This window comes from Pan troglodytes, chromosome 21 (genome assembly GCF_028858775.2).
Source record: "Pan troglodytes isolate AG18354 chromosome 21, NHGRI_mPanTro3-v2.0_pri, whole genome shotgun sequence".
Taxonomy (NCBI): domain Eukaryota; kingdom Metazoa; phylum Chordata; class Mammalia; order Primates; family Hominidae; genus Pan; species Pan troglodytes.
This window is the reverse complement of record NC_072419.2, coordinates 66,370,559-66,393,130: the sequence shown is the minus strand read 5'-3', so window position 1 is coordinate 66,393,130 and position 22,572 is coordinate 66,370,559. Positions and strand designations below refer to the sequence as shown.

At 45.9% G+C, this 22,572-nt stretch overlaps 1 protein-coding gene and 2 long non-coding RNA genes across 6 annotated transcripts in view; 1 reads left to right on the top strand and 2 right to left on the bottom strand.

The window, feature by feature from the left end:
* Window positions 1-1,237, bottom strand: part of LOC107970072 (uncharacterized) — a 203,182-nt gene extending 201,945 nt beyond the window's left edge. Inside the window, exon 1 of one of the 3 annotated variants that reach the window (XR_010154148.1) lies at window positions 650-1,237. The gene's annotated coding sequence lies outside the window, so the exon portion shown is untranslated. The remainder of the gene's footprint in view (window positions 1-649) is intronic. The other 2 variants (XM_063802704.1, XM_063802703.1) reach the window with 2 other exon arrangements.
* LOC107970073 (uncharacterized) lies at window positions 853-18,322 on the top strand. 2 transcript variants are annotated; one of them, XR_008541349.1, is made up of 4 exons: window positions 858-1,076; window positions 7,215-7,307; window positions 15,485-15,607; window positions 16,203-18,322. It is a non-coding gene; the product is annotated as an uncharacterized LOC107970073 (long non-coding RNA). The 2 variants fall into 2 exon arrangements; XR_001712329.3 differs by lacking the exons at window positions 15,485-15,607; window positions 16,203-18,322 and adding an exon at window positions 7,678-7,935 and having other exon boundaries at window positions 853-1,076.
* On the bottom strand, window positions 17,706-18,962 carry LINC02910 (long intergenic non-protein coding RNA 2910). Its single transcript, XR_008541345.2, has 2 exons — window positions 18,806-18,962; window positions 17,706-17,861 (listed from the first exon to the last, which is right to left on the bottom strand). It is a non-coding gene; the product is annotated as a long intergenic non-protein coding RNA 2910 (long non-coding RNA).
* Between the last annotated feature and the right edge of the window lie 3,610 nt (window positions 18,963-22,572).

The window sequence follows — 22,572 nt, the reverse complement described above, 5'->3', positions numbered from 1 at the left end:
CAACCTCCCCACCTCATTGGCCTCTCTGCTCTTCCATAGCTGGTGTCAAAACCTCTAGAACTAAAGAAGAAATGAGAGGAGGGTGACATTGCCAGAACACAGACGCCAAGGCCATCCTGCTGAAGGTGGAGTCAAGTCAGGGGTGTGCTGGCTGGAGCGGGGAAGAAAGGGGGAGGGGCCGTGCCACGGGAGTGGTGAGGGAAACACATCAGTGCACGAGACCCCCATCCCACGCCACGGGAGAGAGGAGCAAACACCCTGGCTTCTGCCCTCCTCCCTCCTTCCGTCAGTGTTCCACGTCTTCCCAGAGGCCTGTCCTGGCAGCACCCACCCACCCACACAGAGGGCTTGCCCAGGGCGAGAACTGCACGCAGAGGTCTGGTAGCCGCGGTAGACCCAAGCCTCTCCTTGCTCCTCCATGGCTCTGAGCTCCCCTTAGTCTAGGCATATTCAGGTCAGAAAAGCAGTGAGAGCTAAACCTGCTGCCCTGCGGTAGCTCCCCATCCCGGATGGGCTGGCTGTAGCCCCGAGCTTTATTCCTCCCTTAATCCCTGCAGCCAAGAGCAAGGCTGTCACCACAGGAAGCTGTCCCTGTCCCAGGAAAAGAGACAGACTCAGCGGTTCAGAGCAGGGCTCTGCAGCCTCATACCTGGGTTTGTCTCAGCTCTGTCACTTTCTCATCAAGTGAACATGAGTAAGATATTAAACAGCACTGGGCCTCGGCTTCCCCGCGGGTAAAATGGGCGGCAGGATACGGCGCCGGGCCTCAGCGTCCCCACGGATAACATAGGCGGCAGGATACGGCGCCGGGCCTCAGCGTCCCCACGGATAACATAGGCGGCAGGATACGGCGCCGGGCCTCAGCTTCCCCACAGGTAAAATGGGCGGGTAAAATGGGCGGCAGGACACAGCACTGGGCCTCAGCTTCTCCGCGGGTAAAATGGGCGGCAGGACACAGCACTGGGCCTCAGCTTCTCCGCGGGTAAAATGGGCGGCAGGACACAGCACTGGGCCTCAGCTTCCCCACGGATAACATAGGCGGCAGGATACGGCGCCGGGCCTCAGCTTCCCCACAGGTAAAATGGAAGGGTAAAATGGGCGGCAGGACACAGCACTGGGCCTCAGCTTCCCCGCGGGTAAAATGGGCGGCAGGACACAGCACTGGGCGTCGGCTTCTTCGCGGGTAAAATGGGCGGCAGGATACGGCGCCGGGCCTCGGCGACCCCACAGGTAAAATGGGCGGCAGGACACAGCACTGGGCCTCAGCTTCCCCGCGGGTAAAATGGGCGGCAGGATACGGCGTCGGGACTCAGCTTCCCCGCGGGTAAAATGGGCGGCAGAATACGGCACTGGGTCTCGGCTTCCCCGCGGGTAAAATGGGCGGCAGAATATCTGCGGCGCTGCTGCAAGGCCCGATGAGATAACCAATATCAGCTCCGACCTTGGCACCCTAGCAAAGAGGGTGCCCACAGCAAGGAAGGGCCATTCTCATCTGAACACACTTGGTCTAGGAGGAAGCATGCAGCCATCCAGGGAAGTCCTAAAAACCAGGTGTGCCCTCATTTATTCAATCTCATCATAAAATCCCATTAAATCAGTCAACAAATATCATCTGAGGACCTACCTACCAGGTGCTACAGCCTGCCCCAGGCTACACACTAGGTTACGTAAGTGACCACCAGGACAACAGAAATAACACTCCAGCATCACAGCTCTTCATGACTGATCCCTTTTTATGAGTCAAAACAAGCCTGGGGGGATGGTTGAGGTACGGTGAAAATGCATTATTACTGCCCCAGGCATCCAATTACATATATAAGTTGCATGTTCTAATTAAATTTTCCTAATGTCATGTCGGCTTTGCCCGCTGCTGCTAATTATTGAAGCCACGTTCAGCTTAGGTGGATTTTCCTCTCCCGCCTCACCTCCCATTCACTCTTCACTCCTGGCTGCCCTTCGGCTGGCTGCAAACTCCCTGAGGATGGGTCCCCTTTGAGCAAAGGCACCCACCGTGAGGCTCCCCTGTTGGACAGAGGAGGAGTCACCCATAGGAGGAGAAGCAAGCATCACCAGGCTGCTTCGTAACGAACACGTTAAGCACAATGATGGTAATGGAAGGTACTCCAAAACATCAGTGCACTTCCCTGCACCCTCTCCCAAGAGGCTTGTTTGCTCCCTTCTCACCATCACCCACTCCCTGACCTAAAAAGGTGGTAACTACTCCCTCAGAAGGTTGAAGACTGTGGTCACATCCCAAGACGCAAGCATGCGGGTGGATCTGGCAGAGGGACGTTCCCAAGCCCCTGAAATCAGACTTTAAAATGTGCTGTGGAGGAAGGAAAGGTGGGGACCGGAGAAAGAACATGGAACCAGGCCTGGAGCTTTTTCTGCTGGTGGCCATCCTGGGAGCTGCCCCAAAGCAGCAAGCCTAGCCCTTCGCAAAGGCTCATCCTGCAGCAATGCACCTGCCATGCCCCAGACTCTGCCATGGCTCTCACCCACAACCAGCCCACCTTTTGTGGTAAGCATCCAAGAGGTGCATAAGCCCGATATGTTCCTGAGCCCTGGACGGTGCTTAAGGTGTGCCAACAAGCATAGCTGGAATGAATTCCTATTCACAACATTAGGAAGAAAGACATGCCACATTCTTTATTTTCTTTAAGCCAAAGTTCATCTGCAAATAACCGCCACTATCCAAGAGACAGCAAATTCAACTGCATTCATTATTACTCCCCCGACCCCATGGTATCTTTAAGGGCCTGGACTCATACGTAGTGGACACCCCACAGAGATGGGGCCACGAGGGCGGGACCTCAGCCCAAGTCTGCTACTCTACATGCTGGTCCCCTGAGCTCAAGCTGTCACTCAGCTCCAGGGAAAGGGCTCAGGGCGCCCCTAGCTGCAGTCCATTCTAGTACAGAGTGACCCACAGGACCCTCTCAGCTGCTCTCCAGGCCATGGGAAATAGTGCCTAACTGCCCAACCACCCACAGCAGCTTCTCATCAGGCATGCTGCAGCCTAGCCCCATTCCTGTCCTCAGCAAGAGAGGACGCCCACTGCCATGGTGTCTGCCAATTCTTACTTTTGCAAAAGAGAAGTCACTAAAACCTCCGTTTTCTAGACACAGAGGCTTAGACCTGCAAAATGAAAGCTTGGCTGCCATCCATATTGGGAGTGGAAATAGGGAAACACCAACCAAGAGGTAAAGTCTTCTTCAACATACGACTGTATCCAAACACCTCATATAGGGGCATCTCACCTGCCACATGCAGACACTTTTGCTCTCTGCCCCCAAATGAATCTGAAACACACTGGGAACAAGAGTGGCTCCAACAGCTGATATGCTCAGGGAGAATTTTAATCTTTTATTCATTCAACCAGAAAACATCTTCATGAGTGCCTGTGACATGCTAGGCATTGTGCAGGTACTGCAGACACACCCGTGGACAAGACAGACACAGTTCCTGTCCACATGATGCTGTAACTATAGAAGGGAAAATAATGCCGCGTAAGCATTAGGGGTGCAGTGGAAGTGAATTCCAGGCTACAGCAGGTACAACTCAGCATAGTCTGGAGTCAGGGTGTAGTGATTAAAACACAGACTAGGGAACCAAGACGCTTGCATTTGAATCTCAGCTCTTCTACCTTGCATGTAACCTTGGACAAGTTCATTTATCTCTTAGTGCCTCAGTTTCTCCATCTGCTAACTGTAGACCGTATGTTATCTATGTCATAGGGTTATTGTGAGGATTGAACAGGTTAATCTATGTAAAGGCAAGTATCTGGCACATAGCAAGAACTTTATTAATGTTTGCTTATACGGTTATTCAGGGAAGTCCCCACTGAAGAACTGAGACTGAGACATGGAAAATAAGCAAGATTTGGCTAGGCAAGAGCAGGGAAGGATGTTCTTGGCAGAAGGAACAGCATGAGTGGAGGCTGGGTGTGGGGAAGTGTGGCATTAGAGGAACTGGAAGAAGATAGGGAGGCAGGGAGCAGGATGGGAGACAGATGGAGAAATTCGTTGGGCTCATACCCCAAAAAGCCTTAGGCCATGTAATGAGTTTGAACTTTGACCTCAAGAGCCATGGAGGTTTTAAGTAAAGGTTAACCAGATGTCATTCCAGCTACTACATGGAGAATGGATTAATGAAGGTAATGGCAGGAAGACCAATTAGGAGATTGCTGAAACTGCAGATGCAAGAAATGGTGTTGGCATCGTCCAAGGAGGTGTTGGTAGAGATGGAGGGAAGTGGACAAATTCAAGAGATCATGAGAAAATAGAAGAGGCAGTGCTTGGTGAATGATCTGGAATGTGGGGCAAAGGAGAATGGAAATTTAAAAATGATGCCAAGCTGTCACACTTACTTGGAAGACTGGGTAGACAGTAACACCATTCACTGGACTTCACATAAGATAAAAAATTCTTGAAGGGGACATTATCTGTCCTGTTCTGGTCATTTGGCATCCAAAGGGAGAAATTCATCAGGTAGTTGGATATGGAGATTTTGAACTGGGGGGAGTGGTCATTACAGTGCCTGAGATGCCAAAATTCTACACAGACAAGGTCCTTTATAGAGTGTATTTGGAATCAGCTCTCACTGGACCAGCTCCAGCTAAGTGCCCTGTGAAGGGCACTAGGATTTCAGAGATGAATAAACATTGTCCCTGCCGCGGGGGGTGACAATCTCATTGACCCTGCAGTCATTCTCCATCTGCCTTTATGGTACGGCATCTCTGTTCACCAAAAACACCATGGTTCAAGCCCTGTGATTTAGCCTGTAGAATGCTAAAAGACTTTCTCTACTTCCTTATTGTGACAGACAGATTCCATTAAAGCATCCGCAACCCTGAAGCTCTGTTTCTCCCCCACTGCCTCCCCCCAAGAAGTAAAAGAGGATGATTATTAAAAATTACAAGTGCCACCTTCCACACTCCATCTCCCAAACTTCATTTCACAATGGCTGCTGACATCAATAATGTCAGACAGGATAATCAAGTTTGCATAATGTAACAGTTCTCCAAGGGTCCCTCTGCACAAACACCCCTCCCAGCCTGCATATAGGGAAACAGACCTTAGATTAGGCAGAAAAGGCCCTTAGACTGTCAAACACAAGAGTCCTTCCTCCACATGCGATTTTACAGGAGTTAGCCTCCATCAGAAAAGCTGACTTCTGATTCCAGTTTGACCCTTTATTGGCAGGAGGACAGGGGCAAATCATTGAATCATCCTGTGCCTCAATTTTCTCTGCTTTAAAGTGGAAATAACTCTGTAGTATTCTAAAAGAATGTCGATGTTGAATGTCATATATGTACCATGTAATTGATGAAGTTTATTAAGAATAAAAATATGGTGATAGTTCAATAAGTTACTTTGTCAACTTAATATTTGTTAACATACATTGCCAATAATTTATTTGGAAAATAACTAATATTTAGTAAAATAGAACAACAGAATTGCTGGCTTCTGGTATGTCTTAACATGAACTCTAGAAAAAATATTAAAAATTCAAAAATCAATGACACACTTGGGAAAATCGGGTTAAAATGAACAATAAATTAAAAAAACTTCTTGTGGCCTCTTGGTAACTTTTACTTATAACATGTAATTATTTGCAATTTATTGCAGATAGATACGGTGGGCTGTATGCCATTTACATTCAGTTTAAGATATGAAACGCAAAAGGACACTTGATAACAAAACAATACATGTGAGAAGATCTCCACAAACTTGCCGTGTTTTTCTGAGCCAGGCTTTGACATACTGGGTGCTTCTGCCTTGCATGCCTCCCTCCACCTGCCTCCTGACTGTCCTCGTAACTACTTCCTGTTCATCCTTCCATAATCTCCTTACATATTACTTCATCTGGAAACTATGTCTGACCGTGCATGCTGTACCTCCACTGCCCAACACAGTGCATGGCACAGGGGAGTGCTTATGTACATTCCCTAAATGGATAAATGAAATGATTGAGGCAATCATAAAGCTTAACAGTTAGTGAATGGCTGAGGCTTAACGTGCATGACCAAGGCCTCAGAATCCTACTCTAAGAGCAAGCAGGAAAGGTGAACCCTTAGGACCAAGACATTATAAAATTTCCTTTGGGAGGCCGAGGTGGGTGGATTACTTGAGGTCAGGAGTTCAAGACCACCCTGGCCAACATGATGAAACCCTGTCTCTACTAAAAATACAAAAATTAGCCGGGCATGGTCGTGTGCACCTGTAGTCCCAGCTACTCAAGAGGCTGAGGTGGAGGATTGCTTGAGCCCGGGAGGTGGAAGTTGCAGTGAGCCGAAATCATGCCACTGCACTCCAGCCTGGGTGACAGAGGGAGGCACTGTCAAAATAATAATAACAATAATAATAATAATTCATGCCATATCTTTTTCAGAGGGCTTGGAAGAGACTCAAAGGGAAAAATACTTGCAAAAACACTCTGTGGACTACAAAACACTGTCTGCCCCGTGATGAAATATCTCATTTCGCAGAGGATGTTTAAAACACCTTTGCAATTTGCACAAATGCACACCAGTGCCCAGTCTTTGCATGGAATAACATTCAAAGACACACATTCCAACAGCTAAAAATGATCAGCAATAAATTACCATCTTTTCTTGCTTCTCTCCACAGACATTAATGGGAAACCTATTCATAACCCAAAACATCACTTCTCCAAATTTCCTTTCTTCCCCAATTACCTTATATCCTCCTGATGTCCCACCTGCCAAACCCCAAAATCAATCTCCTGATATCCAAAGTGATCCTCTCTTCCCCTCCTCCTCCTCCACCCACCCCTTCTCTATGTCAACTTCCTGGGCACTGCCGCCACCTCTCCCAGCTTCCTCTTTGTGCCACCCATAACCCAGATATTATAAAGAACAGAGAGCCTGGATGCTATTCCAGCCAGTAGGAATCCCTCCATCGTCTTTCCAGTGGGCCCTGACTTTTCATCTCTGAATCGTACGTCTTAGACAGAGGAAGAACTGGGGACAGCAAAGTTAAGTCCTTCTTAATGGTTTGAGGGTCCTGCGAGGAGGTGCCTGACAATGCCCAGCCATTCATCAGTCCTGTCTCTCTGGAATCTCTGCTTCTATTTTGACAGCATTTTGCAGTTTACAAAAATGTTTCCTTTCCATCATCTCTACCTTTCTTTGCCAAACTGGGCAGTGATTCTCCCTCTGCCCTGACCTTTTTTGTTTTTATTTTTTCCAGATGAGGAAACTGCTTAGGTAATCAAAGGGACCAAAGAAAAGTCACACATCAAGTAGGGAACAGAACGGAGCTGAAACAACACAACCTCTGACCGTGAGTGCATAGATCCCAGCTCTCCTTAATGCTCTGTGTACTAGCTATCAGGCATCACACTCTAGTGAATGGATATGATTACCATCATCCTCACTTTACAGATGCATAAACTGAGGCTTGAAAAGGTAGAGTAACTTGACCAAAGTCTCACAGCCAAAAACTGGCAAATTTGGCACTTGATCCCAATCTGATTAACTCTAAGATCCGTGTTCTTAACCGCTATGACATCTGCCCCTTAGATGTTTGTCCCATTAAATATGATAAAAAATGCTAATAGTTCCTCACTTCTTTTTTCTCTGCTTGGGGCATAGAGCTCACCCTTCAAATATTAATGAAGTCAAATAAACATGTCTTTTGTGACCTTCCTCAGCACCTCCTTCCACCGGTGCCCCAGGACAGCGGCCTCTCACCTCCGGGTACACACCTTGCCCATTCCTACTTTGGAGGCTGCATCACCTGGATCCTCTCAGTGAAGGGCTCTCTGCAGCAAGCTGTCAGGGAAGGAGCTTGAGTCCACAAGTGAAAACTGTGGGCACCTCCACCAGCGATAACACCAGCTCAAGTTCAAGACCAGGACTGTTCCCAAAGGGCTGTCTTTTACTTTATTTTTATAACCTCAGATGAATTATCTAGGTCTTTGGGGGCTTTTATTTGGTCAGGGAAGAAAATCAAGCAAGATTGATTTTTCCCTTAACCTCAGTACCAGAAAACTGTAATGAGCTTAGCCCTTGGGTCAGACAGACTTGGGTTCAAATTCCTGCTCTTTCCCTTGCACCCTGGGGAACCCAGGGCAGCTGTTTAACCCCTGAGGTTGAGGTTGGGTCTGTCTGCAGTGAAATGGAGATGAAGCATATTGAAGACCCAGGTGAGACTCCCTGTGTGCTGTACCCCTATCCACAGAAGCCAGCACACACGATACTCACCTGGGGGACAGAGGAGGGCTGAGTTACATCAAATCCTTTCCATGCACCATGAGCCACATGGTCTCCCTCCCACTCCCACTCCTTCGCTCAAGCCTAGACCCAGGGGCACTGTACAGCTGGGGTCTCTGCCCTTCCGCCCCTTCCCTCTCTCCGGTTCCCATTGTGCTATGATGGCTCTGAAGTGTCAAGAAAGTCTATTTTTTTCAATCGAAAAAGGAGAATCCTTACATCTTAAGTCTGGGTGCTGCCTTGAAAGGTCACCCGGTACATACCCTTGACTTTAGATGGGGTCACTTTTAACTAAGCCAGACAAAGAGGAGCTTTTTCCCCATATTTGCTTAAAAAGGACACTCCTTTCCCTTTTTGTGGTTGGGAAGAAGCTAATTTTAACACATCAGAAGAGATATTTAAAGGGCCGAGCAATATGCAGTCAAATGTGCCAATTATACCTTTGAGCCATTTGGGTGACTGCATAATGAGTGGGCCGTTTTTATAGGCGGCCGTCTGGGCCAAGGCCTCATAGGGGCTGTAAGGTCAACCTTTCTTGTTCTTGGTTTTGTAAATCGAACAGGGATAGCCTAGACATGCAGATAAAGACCTAAGGTCATGATGAGCAAATTGGGACAGATTAGTTCACTTGATCTATAAGTGATAATTCTGGAAAAAATCAGAGCATGATAGCTTCCTAATCAAAAGCCCTCACCTGCTCAGCCTCCTGAATGGAGGACTGCCAGTCCCTGCAGCTGACAGCCTAGGCTTTGACATATTTTTTATCTTATCATTTGAATACCTCAAGAAAGATAATCCAATAAAAAGAGGAAAATAATATTGGAGCTTCCAGCCAAAAGAGAGAGGCATTTGTTGAGGCCCAACACCAGCTTTAAAGGGAGCCAAGGGCCTGGGTGTTCCTGATGAGCGATGAGACTTAGACGGGACAGTGCTGAGCATGACAGAGGGGGAGCCCTGTCCCCATAGTCAGAGCCTCCACCTGTGCCAAAAGCAACCCTGCAGAGGAAGAGCCACCTCAGAGGTGCAGGCAGGATGGGTTCTGCATGCAGAGCACCCCAAGGCGGAGAGCAAGGCCTGGGCAGAGCTCACACGGAGGGGTCAGGGGTCAGGTGAGCAGGGTCTTTGATAGGCTCCATCAAGGCCTCTCAGGGGCTGGCCACCTGCTCTTCAGTCATGCCCTGACAGTCTAAGCCTTGTCTGCACCTTCCTGTCTCTCAATGGGTCTCCACTGGCAGCGATTTTGACTTCCAGGGAACATTTAGCCTTGTCAAGAGATGCTTCTGGTTATCGTATCTGGGGAGGGAGTGCTACTGGCATCGAGTGGGTAGAGGCCAGGGTACCGTGCACAGCACAGCCCCATGACACAGAAGGATCCTGCACAAAATGTCAATAGCGCCGAGGCTAAGAAACCCTGCCCTAGAGCCTGGGTGGACATTTCGGAAACGATCATGCCAGCTCTGCAAAGTGCTGAGACACTGCCACTTTGGGAGACTGTGCTTGCGGAGTGAGCCCTTCCCTGGCTCCCTGTCAGGCACCTCACAAATCAGAGGACGGCGATGGGGAGGGTGGCTGGGAGGGTGCTGCCTGCTGTGTGTGGAAGAACAGTGAGATGAGACAGGAAGGAGGCCAGGCCCTCTTGCTCCCCCACGCAGGGCCCAAGACCACACAGGTGGTAGCAAGGACACGGCCAAGTGGAGGCAAAATTGCTCCTGTGCTTGGACAAGATGTTCTCCTAGACGTGGGCTGTGGTGATTGCATTATCTATTTCTGTGTGTGGTTTATCTGCAATGAAATGAAATTGGATGAATGTGACTTGGGGAGTGTGCAAGGCGGGGCAAGGGTGATGCATGTATAATCAAGGCGGACAGGGAACTCTCCCAGACATGCAATTGTTTGATTAAACCAAATCACCACTGGAAGGAGCAGACAGAACTGATTGGCCTTGTTCCAGCACACAAAAGGCCAGGGAGGTGAAGGTTGGACTATTCTGGCATGGAACAATCAAAAGCATTTCCTCCCAGGCTTAGCTGTCAGGTGTCAGCCCTGCCACTGGGGCCTACACCAGTTTAAGACAGCCTCAGGGCACAGGAGTTGCAAAAGCATTTGTGTAAGGAAAAGAGAAGTGCCTTGAAGGGCAGCTTCATCAATCCATTCACTGCTACAAGGCCTGAGCCCCACCCAGCCTGCAGCCTTGTGCAGGGGCCATGGGAGAGGCAGCAAAGGAAGGGAATGTCTGCAAGGAGGGGGCCCCAGCCCAGGACCTGGCTAAAATCTAGGTATCTTACCTTAAAAATTCACAAGCATTTTTATTGCTTTCTGTAATGTAACTGCATTTGTCTTAATAGTCTTCAAAGGCTGACATTGCTGACTGTGGAGGAAACTGGTGCTCCAGGGCAACACACCAGCCTTCTCCCTGGGCTTGACTCAGCCTCTGCCTCTCAGCCCTGCACCCCTGAGGCCTGCACCCCAAACCAAAGAAGTTCTGCCCTAGGGTTAAACCAAGGGGCACACACAACCAACTGGCCTTGTCCCAACAAGAGAAAACTAAGGTGCACTCCTCCAGCCTTAAATGATACTAACCGTAATTAACACAGATCAGCCACTTAATAAATGCAATGAACACTTTATATGGTTTTATCACATTTGATACCCTTGAGATTAGGGTAAGTGCTATTATTATGCCCACTTTACAGATGGGGAAACTGAGGCTCAGGGAATTTAAATGGCTTAACCAGAGTCACATTGCTGAGGCACTAATTGAACCCAGACAGTCTCCAGTCCAGAGCCCACCACAGCTTAAGACCTGGCAGGCTCAGGCACTCTGCAGAGAAGGAAAAGAACGTGCATGAATCTCGTTCACTTGTTCATCCAGCAGACGCTCAGCATTGCCGTCCCTGTGGACACGAGGTGCTGGGTGCTGGGAAAATGGAGACAGAAAGACAACATCTGTGCCTGCAAGACATGTGCCCTGTGTGGAGCTGAAGGGAAGATTTCTGTGGTAAATGCCACAGAAGAGAAGGAAAGGGTGAAACCCATGGGTTGGAGACACCAGGAAGCTCTGGGCAAAAGGGAGCCTCAAGGGGGAAGACAAGAGTGACAAGAGCCAGGAGCAGGAAGAATGTTTCAGAGCAGTGGTTCTCTGAGTGTGGCCCCTGGACTGGCAGCATCAGCCTTACCTGGGAGCTTTTTAGAAATGCACATTGTGAGCAGAAACTCCAGGGGAGAGCGTTTTAGCAAGGCTCCCAGGTGATGCTGATGCCTTCCCAAGCTTCAGAACTGCTGTTTTAAGCAAAAAGAAAAAAACGTACAGAGAAGATGGAGTTTGGCATATCTGAAAATCAGGGAGAGCTTCTGGGGCAGACCCTGCTGGCTCTCTGCCTTCTTCTTGATTCTTAGAAATCTATGTTTGAGCAACAATGTGCTTAGGAAAAGTGGATGAATCTCGCTTGGCCTAATCCATTCATCTCCTTTTGGTGATTAAAGAGAAAAAAAAAAAAAAAAACAGAAAAGAAATCAGCTAGGGGCTTCCAGGGAAAATTTTGCTGATCTGTAGTGGTTTGAAAAGTGTCACTCAAAAGATATATCCACATCCTAATCCCCAGAATCTGTGACTGTAACCTTACTTGGAAAGAAGGGCCTGGTCTTTGCCGATGTAATTACGGATCTTGAGATGAGATCATTCTGGATTAGAGTGGGCCCTAAATCAATGACATGTGCCCTTACAAGAGACAGGAGAGAAGAAGATGCAGACAGAAGTCTACATGACAGCAGAGACAGAGATAGAAGTGATGCAGCTACACAGGGAGGAAGGCCAGGAGATGCCACCGAAAACCAGAAGAGGCAAGGAAGGATCCTACCCTAAAGCCCCCAGAAATAGCAAGGCCCTACCAACACCTGGAGAGAATATGATTCTAGTGATTGGAGCCACTGAATGTGCGGTGTTTGTTACAGCAGCCACGGGAGGCTAAGACACCGCCTACATGGGTGGATTCCCTGATGCTCTTATTTCCTTTCTGCTACACGCTACCATCTCCAAGACATACAGTTATCTGTTTGTTTGGTTGGGTTTTTTTTCCTGTGTTCCTGCTGGACTGAGAGCACTAAAAGGGCATCATCTGGCATGATATCCAGCACATAGTAGATGCTCCGTAAATAGTTGTTAAACGCATGCAGGAATGGAAGAAGGTGGCATAACAAAGATCCATCTTCTGACTTCCAGTCATATTTCCTCCTCTACACATTAACAAAATGACAATGCAAATGATAATCTAATCAGTCATATTAAGATACTAAGGTGCCTGGTGCTTGTTACATCAGACCACATCAATGTAAAATGCATGCTGTCTCTCCGAAGCCCAGCTGTTGAAGCAAAGTGAGGCATATCAGAGTAAAATTGGCTCAATGGGCCTAAGGCAGAGTTTCTCAGCCTGGGCACTATTTATACTTCAAGGATAAATCTTTGTTTAAAGGGGGTGGCCTGTCCTGTGCATCTTAAAACATTCAGCAGCATCCCTGGTCTCCACCACTAGATGCTGGTAGCATACCCTCCCTGTGTCCCTGCCCAGCTGTGATGACCAAAATGTGTCTAGACATTGCCAAATATCCCCATCATGCAAAATCACCCCAAAGTAAGATCCACGGACCCAAAGGATCCACAAGTAGACTAGTTAAGTCAGCCTTCCCTGAAACTGGGGAAAGCACACCGCCATGCCACACTGATGGAAATCCACCAGAAGCAATCCAAATCAGGTCAAAGTGAAAGGTGCAAAGGAGGTGAGTCACTTTAGCTCATGGACAAGTAAGAGAAGATGTGAGAGTGGGGCCTGGACCACAGGTTACCAGGGAGAAAGAGAAACTGTCTTCCTGGGCTGGTGCCCCACCCCAGCAGGTCAGGTGAACAGCAGGACCCAGGTGAGAAGGGACAGCCCTGTCATTTTCACGAACTGGCAGGCAGTCCCGAAGCGTAACCTAGGAATCAGTGTTGCAAGTCAAAGGAGTCAAAAAGGGACACACATAATGTTCTCACCAAGCACAAGGGCCTATGCTCCAACTTCTCGATGGGGTGCCATGCCCACCTCAGCCTGGGAAGAGCTGGGAGCCAAGGGGGTTCACCTGAAGCGCACTGGCTTCACACCAAGGCAAGGGAACAGAGGATTTGGAGGGATGCACACAGAGCCAAAGTGTCCAAGAGGATGATGATGCCACCTAGCGCTTATTGGACACCTGCCCCGTGCCAAGCACTGTGTTATCTAACTCAAAGTATCTAAAGAATAACAATTGTCAGTGTCCAGCCTCCATCTCCAATTTTTAAAAGGAAGATGAACAGACAGAATTGGTAGAAATACAATAGGAGCCTTTGAAATACCTCTCTAATCCTTAATGGAGAAACCAGATAGAAATTCATAAAGACCATAAATGAAGTGTGGTTAATATAACAAATATCCATGCCCCACCACACAGCTTTCAAAGATATCATGTGTTTCTGTATTTACAACAGACCTTTTTTGGTTAATGCATAAAATACTACAAGACCTTTGAAGCTCCACTTCTCTGTTACCATTTTGTCTCCGCTCCCTCCCTCCACAGGGGAAACCCTGATTCTTGAAGGTGATTAATACCCCTCTCTTCTGTGCTTTTGATGATATATGTGTATATATTATCCACACTTGGTGCACAAAATAATATATAACATTGTTTCCTGTTATTTGTTATATAACAAAATTATATATAACTTTATTTCCTATTATTTGTTATATAACAAAATTATATGTAACATTGTTTCCTGTTATTTTTACACAAATTGTATCATGATGAACATGTTCTTTTTCACTTTCTTCTCACCGTCTCCTCCCCCATACTAATTTTTTGAGAATTTTCCAGGTCGATATCAGTAGACCTAATTTAATCATTTCATCTGTGGCAGAGTAATCCACTACATAAATTACCTAATCCAATCCCCTACTAAGGAACATTTAAGTCATTTCTGATTTGTTAACCAGTACGAACAACACTGCAATGAAAATTCTGACACATACCATTTCTTGCGCATGCATAAGAGAGTTTCTCTAGGGCAGGGCCCCCAACCCCGTGCCGTGAACCGGTACAGGTTAGGAGCCAGTTAGGAACTGGGCTGTACAGCAGGAGATGAGCGGCCAACGAGTGAGCAAAGCTTAACCTGTATTTACAGCTGCTCCCCATCATTTGCATGACCTCCTGAGCTCTGTCTTTTGTCTGATCAGCAGCAGCACTAGATTCTCATAGGAGCGTGATCCCTACTGTGAACTGCCCATGCGAGGGATCTAGGTTATGTGCTCCTTATGAGAATCTAAAGACTGATGATCTGTCACTGTCTCCCATCACCCCCAGATGGGGCCAGCTAGTTGCAGGAAAACAAGCTCAGGGCTCCCACTGATTCTACATTATGGTGAGTTGTATAATTATTTCATTGTATATTACAATATAATAATAGAAATAAAGTGCACAATAAATGTAATGTGCTAATAATAATAGAAATAAAGGGCACAGTACATGTAAGGTGCTTGAATCATCCTGAAACCATCCCCCACCCAACCCAGTCCCTGGAAAAATTGGCTTCCACATAACCCGTCCCTGATGCCAAAAACGCCGGGGACCATTACTCTAGGGCCCAGATAGAGGAGTAGAGTTGCGGGAGCATAGGGTACAAGTGTTTTGACTTAACTAGATATTAACAAAAGACTTTCCAAAGTGGCTGAAACCATTTATATTCCCAACAGTGGGATAGAAGTTACTGCTTGCCAGAGTCTTATTTTCTCAAATCTTCAAGGAACTGATTATTTCTGTACTATGGAAATAATTCCAGTACATTGAGAAAGACAAAAAGTCACTGAATGGTTTCTCCACAGTCAGCATAACCTGAATGCCAGGGCCTGACAGACTCCCCGCAGAAAAGTTAATTAGAGAAAGTTCACGCAAAAAGCTTGAGAAAAGCGCTGGTAAATAACACACCATGATGATGAGGAACTCATTTGCAAAATCCAGGAGCTACATGGTTTAGGAAACTTTAAAAAATACTCTCAAAGTGTTAATAGGACAAAGGAAAAAGAAGTATATGATCATTTCTTATGAGTCATAAAGACATTTGATAAGATTTAACATCCATTTCTGATACTTGAAATTATCAATAACTCCTTCTTATAAGATTTTGTTTGTTTGGTTGGTTTTTGATTTTTTTTTTTTTTTTTTTTTTTTTTTTTTTGGAGACAGGCTCTCACTCAGTCGCTCAGACTAAAGTGCTGTGGCGCCATGCCATCTCAGCTCACTGCAACCTCCACCTCCAGGACTCAAGTGATCTTCCCACCTCAGCCTCCTGAGTAGCTGCGACTACAGGTGTGTGCCACCATGCCTGGCTAATTGTTGGGTTTTTTTGTTGTCGTTTGGGTTTTGTTTGTTTGTTTGTTTTTTGTAGAGACAGGATTTTGGCATGTTGCCCAGGCTGGTCTCAAACTCCTGGGCTCAAGCAATCCACCCACCTTGTCTTCCCAAGGTGCTGGGATTGCAGGTGTGAGCACCATAGAATTTTTTTAATGCACATTCCAATCCAAAAATTATCATCAAATTTACTTGTAAAAATACTATCAGCATCCTATGAGAGTCACAAGTTCAGAGTACCCTTTATCACTAGTATTGCATGACTTTATTCTAGAAGTGCTGAACAAAGCAATCTGACAAGAATATAAAAACAGTTATGAACATTGGAAAAGGCAAAGCAATCATAATTTGTAGATAATAAGGTTGTATTCCAGGAAAACCCAAAATAATAGAAAAACTATTAAAACAATAAAAGTACAGTAATATGATCAGTTATAAATAATATACAACAATGACTATCTCATATGTAAATTATAACAAGCTAGAAAATACAAACTTTAGAAAATCATTTCCCCTGAAATACCTAAAAATAAATTTAACAATACATTTGCAGGACATGTGAAAAGCCAAAAATAAGTCTCAGTGAAGATTTCAATACATGGAAATTCATATCTTTTTTATTGGATAAGAAGACTCAATGCAATAAAGACATACATTTTTTCCTGAATTAGTCTGTACATTCAGTATGATCTCAATGTGGGATATATTTTACCTTGGACAAAAAGAGTGATTCTAAAGTTTATCCAGAAGAATAAACATCTTACAACCACCAGAAAAACTCTGAAAAAGAGTGGCATTGAGAAACTTGTCTTGCTGAGTATTAAAAATGTATAAGATGATGACAGTTCAGTAAAGCAGTGTGGTTTGAAAAAGGAATCAAAAGATAGCTCAAAGAGATGAACTGAGATTATAGGAAGGGACACAAGTATGCAGATATTTTAGAACGTAATATAGTGGTCATTTCTAATAAGGGAGAATATGGAAATGGAACAGCTGAATCACCATTTGGGAAACATAAAACTGGAAGCCAGCCCATTTCTTACCGCAAAGTAAATTCCTGAAAGAACAAAGGGTTACATGAAAAGAAAAAAAAATGCTAAGAGCAAATATGGGAGAATATTTATGTAATCATAAGTTGGGGTTGCTTGACCATTCTAAACATAGGAGGATCAGAAAACACAAAATAAGACATAAATTTAACAACATACACATTTACAACATCTCTGAATGGCTTTAACCTTGATAAGCAAAACTAAAGACAACAACAGTTCCATAATTCTGATCACAAAAGCTAATATTCACCATATACAAAGTGCTCTAACAAATCAATAAGAAAAGTTAACATATGAAGAGGAACATTGATGAAGGATAGGAACAGATGTTTCATAAAAGAATACATGCAAAAGGCTAATAGGCACGTTCAAGGTCATTATCAATCAAATAAAAATTAAATATCATTTTTTACCTATCAGATTGAACAAGAATTAAAATGTAGTTGGAAACCAGTCATAGTAAGCATTTAGGAAAATGGGCATTTTCACGCAGTCTTGGAGGGAAAGTAAAGTGAGCATCATTTCCAGAAGGTAGTTTGACATTATTGTATAAAAATGTAAAATGTTCATGCCTTTGAACCCAGCAATACAATTTGGGGAATTTATTCTAAGGAGATCATTTCAGAAGTGGGAAAAATGCATGCCTGAGAAAACTTTCTATTCCCACCAGTGAGTGACTAAGAAAAATGCAGTATGTGCTTGAATAAGTGCTCTGCAGAAATTAAACACGATGGTGAAATATACTGATTGATTGGTAATATTACCTTTGACATTTTCATTAAGCAAAAAAGGCAGGTGCCAGCATATAATGTGATGTCAATTACATAAAATTATACACATGTATCTTTATTTGTATGTATATATGTCAAAGGATTTTTCACTCTAGCTCTTTCCTAAAACCATCGTAGCCCCCAAAGTTTGCATGGTTCATTCTATCTCATTGTCGAGAAGATTGTCTCAAAATAGACAACAACTGGAGCTCTTTTAGCACATGGTAGTCATTATCAGCATCTGAAAGTACCTGTGTGTTTCTTCATTTTCTCAATGACTGCTGTGCAGCCTCTCCCATGAGAAGCGACACCATGGAGGTCAGGGCTGGCTGGTCCACCTGCAGAGCCTAGCACGGACCTGGCCCAAAGTCCCTGCTTGGTAAATACCTGCTGGATGAATGCACAGTGTTGTGAGACCAGTGTTTTTCACAGCACACTCTCTAGAAGAAATGCCAACCTGTGTTATGGACTAAGGTGTCCCACGGGCAAGTAGGTTTTGGAAACATGGCATCGGATCAAGCCAATCCAAGGGTTTATTTGGTGCAGAACTTTTCAGAGCCTTTAATACCCAAATGCACATTGTGACTGTCCAAGAGTTTCCCAGCTCTCTTGACTGCAGAAGTCCCTCTATCTTCAGCCCCTTGGAGCGTCTTGTGTCATGGGACAGTGTGGGATGGACTATGTTCAGAAGAATATTCAGCAATGCATTAAATTGGGGGCCGAGATTAGAGCTGATCTCCAATTTGTCATTGTACTGTCTGTGTTGTTTGAAGTGTTGACACTGAGTGAGCACATATCATTTCATAAATATATCAGTTTTTCAAGATAAAAGAATAAACATTAAAAATGCACTTATTGTCTGAATCTCAAAATCAAGTTTACTTTCCAAAACCATGAATTGCACTGAAGTTGTTTTGAAAGAAGAAAGGCTGGTTTGAACCAAATAGAAACACAGAAAGTAGCAGAACCAGGTCTTCTGTATTCAAATTCTACTTTCACCATATACTTAATGAGCATCTTTGGGGAAATCATGCAAGATCATAGTCTGTAAAACGAAACCCCTCGTAAGTTGTGAGGATTCAGACTAAAAATCTAATAAGCCCCAATAAATACTAGCTTTTCCTATATTAGCACTGATAAATCTAAATTAAGTTGTGCCATCTAAATATGTTTGCATTCCACTTATATCAGTCTGCTCAAGTCATGGTCTCCTATACCTGAACTCTCCAGAGCCTAGAGCTGCCTCCATTTGCTAAGAAGTCAACAGACAAAGGTTTCGGGTGGGTCCCATGTTTACTCCTGTTCACTGTCAGGAAGTTGTGTGCTGGACTTACCTTCAGCCTGTGGCTGTGCCCGTGCCGTCTGCCTGCCAATAAGGGCTGTGCTGAAACAGGGCAACCATCAGAACCCAGCCCCGGAAGAGCCTCTGCTGGGACGAATGCTGAGAAGCCAGTTCTCACAGCTGGGTGTTCCTTTTGTTTATGGAGTGGTTATTGCGGTAACATCTGGATTCCTTAACCAACACTACGGAAAGGCAAAGATTATGTTTAGCTGCCTGGTGTATTTCAAGGGATGTAGCTTTTATTCTGCATGATCAGGAAGTAATTAGCAGCTTAAACTTGATGCCTTCACTCAGCGTTGATTCCACGCCTCTCTTTCAGCAAGGAAAGCACTGGAATTCATAATTAGTAAATTCCCATTGTCTACCCCAAATCCTTAGGGTAGGTGCAAACAGAAGACCTTTCTGTCCTTCCTTTGAGTAATTTACAACTTGAGCTGCCTTTTTCATGGGGCCCCATTTCACTGGGAAAGGTGAAATGGAAAAACTACCCAGCAGCCTGATTATTCAGCAACCTTTACCAAAATCCAGTCATGGCTACTGTCCACCAAGCAGCGATGGTATATATCTGGGGGTGGGGAAGTGGGGAGAATCAACCAGGAAGAGAGATTGAGCTTCAAGCGTAGCGTGGAATGGAAGAATTCAGGCTTGAGATTGGATTAATCTGTCTGGATCCTATTTCCACTGCGTGACTTCCATTTCCATCTAGAATTTGTGCTCTCCTCATCTTCAAAGTGGGGAAAGTGACAGTACTGACCTTACCATGCTATTTGGGAGGTCGATAAGATAGCACACACAAGGGACTTTGCACCAAGCTGGGCACAGAGTGTCACACTTACCTAGTGGCTTTACTTCTGAGGAACGTGGCACATGGCATTTCCACTGAACAGATAAGCACGGGCTCAGCAAGTGGGCCGTTGGAGGGTCGGGAGGGAAGCCCTGCAGCCTTCTGGGAGAGGTCCCTGTGTCAGCTCTGGGTCTGAGCAGGCACTCCTCCACCTTGTGATTATTAACTGAATGTTTGCACACACATTTCTCTTCATATGTAATGGTCCATGGTTTTATACATTTAAAAAATATTTTTAAAAACAAAGCTCAGGGAGCTGAAGTGACTTGCCCAAGGTCACACAGAGAACTGGAAGGCAACGTGCATTTGGAACCCATTTCTCGAAGTGTCACCACTTCTCGTGGCAGCCCCAGGCACAGCCTCCTCCTGGGTTGGAATTCTCCATTCCCACACATCACTTTCTTTCTACATGTGCACACACAGGCACACAACACACACGTGCACATGTACACGCAAACACACACGTGTGCACACACACACATGCATGTATACACAAATGCCAGCACACAGTAAGGGTTTAGTAATGGCAGGACCGATTTCATTGCTGACATAATGACCCAAGGACAGTCTTAACAGAACGATTGCCTCATCTGTGTGATGGGGACAAACCTGGGAAGCACCTTCAGGACTCCATGGAGATTAAATGACAGAGGGCACTCACAACACTTAGAATAGGGCCTGGTACCTAACAAAGGCACAATTAATGGTTGTTATTATCATTGCTATTGTTAATATTAGACTTCTTTTGACTTATTTTCAAACCAAGACATGTCAAATTCTCTCCATCTCACTCTTTGGAATCTGCGTGTTTTCTCTGAGCAGAGAAGAAATCTTGCCAAGCAATGCTTTTGTTCCTGGTCTGTAGAAAACCCAGCCCTAAGCTGGGCTTTGCACCTCTTCAGCAAAGCCTTCTCTGCCTAAGTCGGGACCCCATGCCCCTCCTCATACAAAAGCTGCTACCAACCAGTGAGACCATCCCGAGGTAATACAGCTCCTGAGAACCGCCAGATCCCCAAAGTGGATTCTTCCAGCTTTCTCCAAATAGAAAGGTTTTTAACATGTTTTAAAACTGAAACTCGTTAGTTTTAAACCCCAAAGTGTGATTGTACACATTTATTTCCCTGGAATTATTTTTGAGATCGGAAAAAAATACAATTTTCCTTCTTGAGGAAAATCAAATGACATGTGCACTGACTTTCTCCAAGTAACACAACCTCAGCCCTATAATTAATATCACCACCTTCCACAGCCTCATAATTAAACATGAGATGCACAGGACTGGGAGGCAGTCACGGAAAGGCAGGAGGTAAATCACCGGGCTGGTCTCTGCCACCCATTTCTTGGGAGCCCATAGGAAGGAGGGAGTTGGCATGGGGAACAAGGGTGGCCCTGAAGCAGGCTGGAGGTCACCTGCGCCCACACAATCATTGATTTCCCTTGGTGGCCCATTGTCCCAGGGCTGTCTGGAGCATGAGGCCAGCAGTGCCTACGAATGGCTGTGGAGTCTTTGCGCGCTGCTTGACATGTACACTGCCGGGCCGACCAAGACGCAGACGCTCCAGCCCATGGGCCAACCTAACCTGAAAGGAGACGGAGGGTTTGTCCTGAGTCTATGCCTGCTGTTCTCACTGAACATGAGTTTCGAGAAACACCTACGCAGGGATGATCTGAAGGAAACTGCAGAGTTTATTCCGTTGGTGTTCTCCCTGCTTGTCATCTCCTCCTGCCACGGACCTCGGGCTGTGTGGCTCTTCCCCCTCCCCCTCCTCCCAGAAATACCCACCCAGCGTCCCTCCTCCCAGCAGTACATACCCTCCTCCCAGCAGCACCCCCTCAGCATCCCTCCTACACTCTCCAGCTGTGCAGTTCTCCTCCCTCCCCACTCTTCCTAGTGTCTTTCCTGCCTCCTCTGTTCCCCACTCTCCTGCAGGTGGTGGGAGCCACAGGACTGGTCAGGCAAATGGGCCAAGAACAGAAGTGAGCCTGTGGCTGCCAGGCTGATAACAGCTAGTGTGTCTCCATTTTCTCCTCTTTGGCAAACCTCATAGGCCACATATTCCAGGTAAGGAGACCAGGAGGTGGAGAAGGTTCTTTAGGTGGAGTGGGGAGAGCAGAGGTCCATGCCCACCTGCTCTGGCTGAGTCATGTGATCAAGAAATAAACCTTTTTGGCTGGGCGCAGTGGCTCACACCTGTAATCCCAGCACTTTGGGAGACCGAGGTGGGGGGATCACCTGAGGTTAGGAGTTTGAGACCAGCCTGGCCAACATGGTGAAACGCCGTCTCTACTAAAAATACAAAAATTAGCAGGTCCTGGTGGCACACATCTGTAGTCCCAGCTACTCAGGAAGCTGAGGCAGAAGAATCACTGGAACCCAGAAGGCGGAGGTTGTAGTGAGCCCCGGGATTGCACCATTGCACTCCAGACTGGGCGACAAGAGCGAGACTCTGTCTCAAAAAAAAAAAAACCTTTCCAAGATAAGCCACTGACGTTGTCTGGGTTATTCACTGCTGCTGCTTGTATTAATTACTCTACTGAAACCAGCACATTCTCTGTGCCGGGCACAGGTCCATGCAACATTCAACAGCCTCGTGGAAGAGACAGGAAAAACAAATATATATTTAAAAGTGTGATTAAGTCCAAAGACATCAAGAAGATAATGTCACAGACAACAATAGGGTCAACCTACTTATGTATCTGGGCTAAAGAAGGCCTCTCTGAAGAGTGTGACATTTAAGACAGGATGATGAATTTCTGGGAACAAGCCAAGTGTGGGGAAGAAGGGCAGGTGTTGCAGGCTGTGGGAAAAGCTTGTGCAAAGGCCCTGTGGGAGAAGAGAATTTGAAATTCTTTGAAAAACAGAAAGCAAAAACCATGTGGCTATGATTTGATGCATGACAGGACCAAGTGAGGGG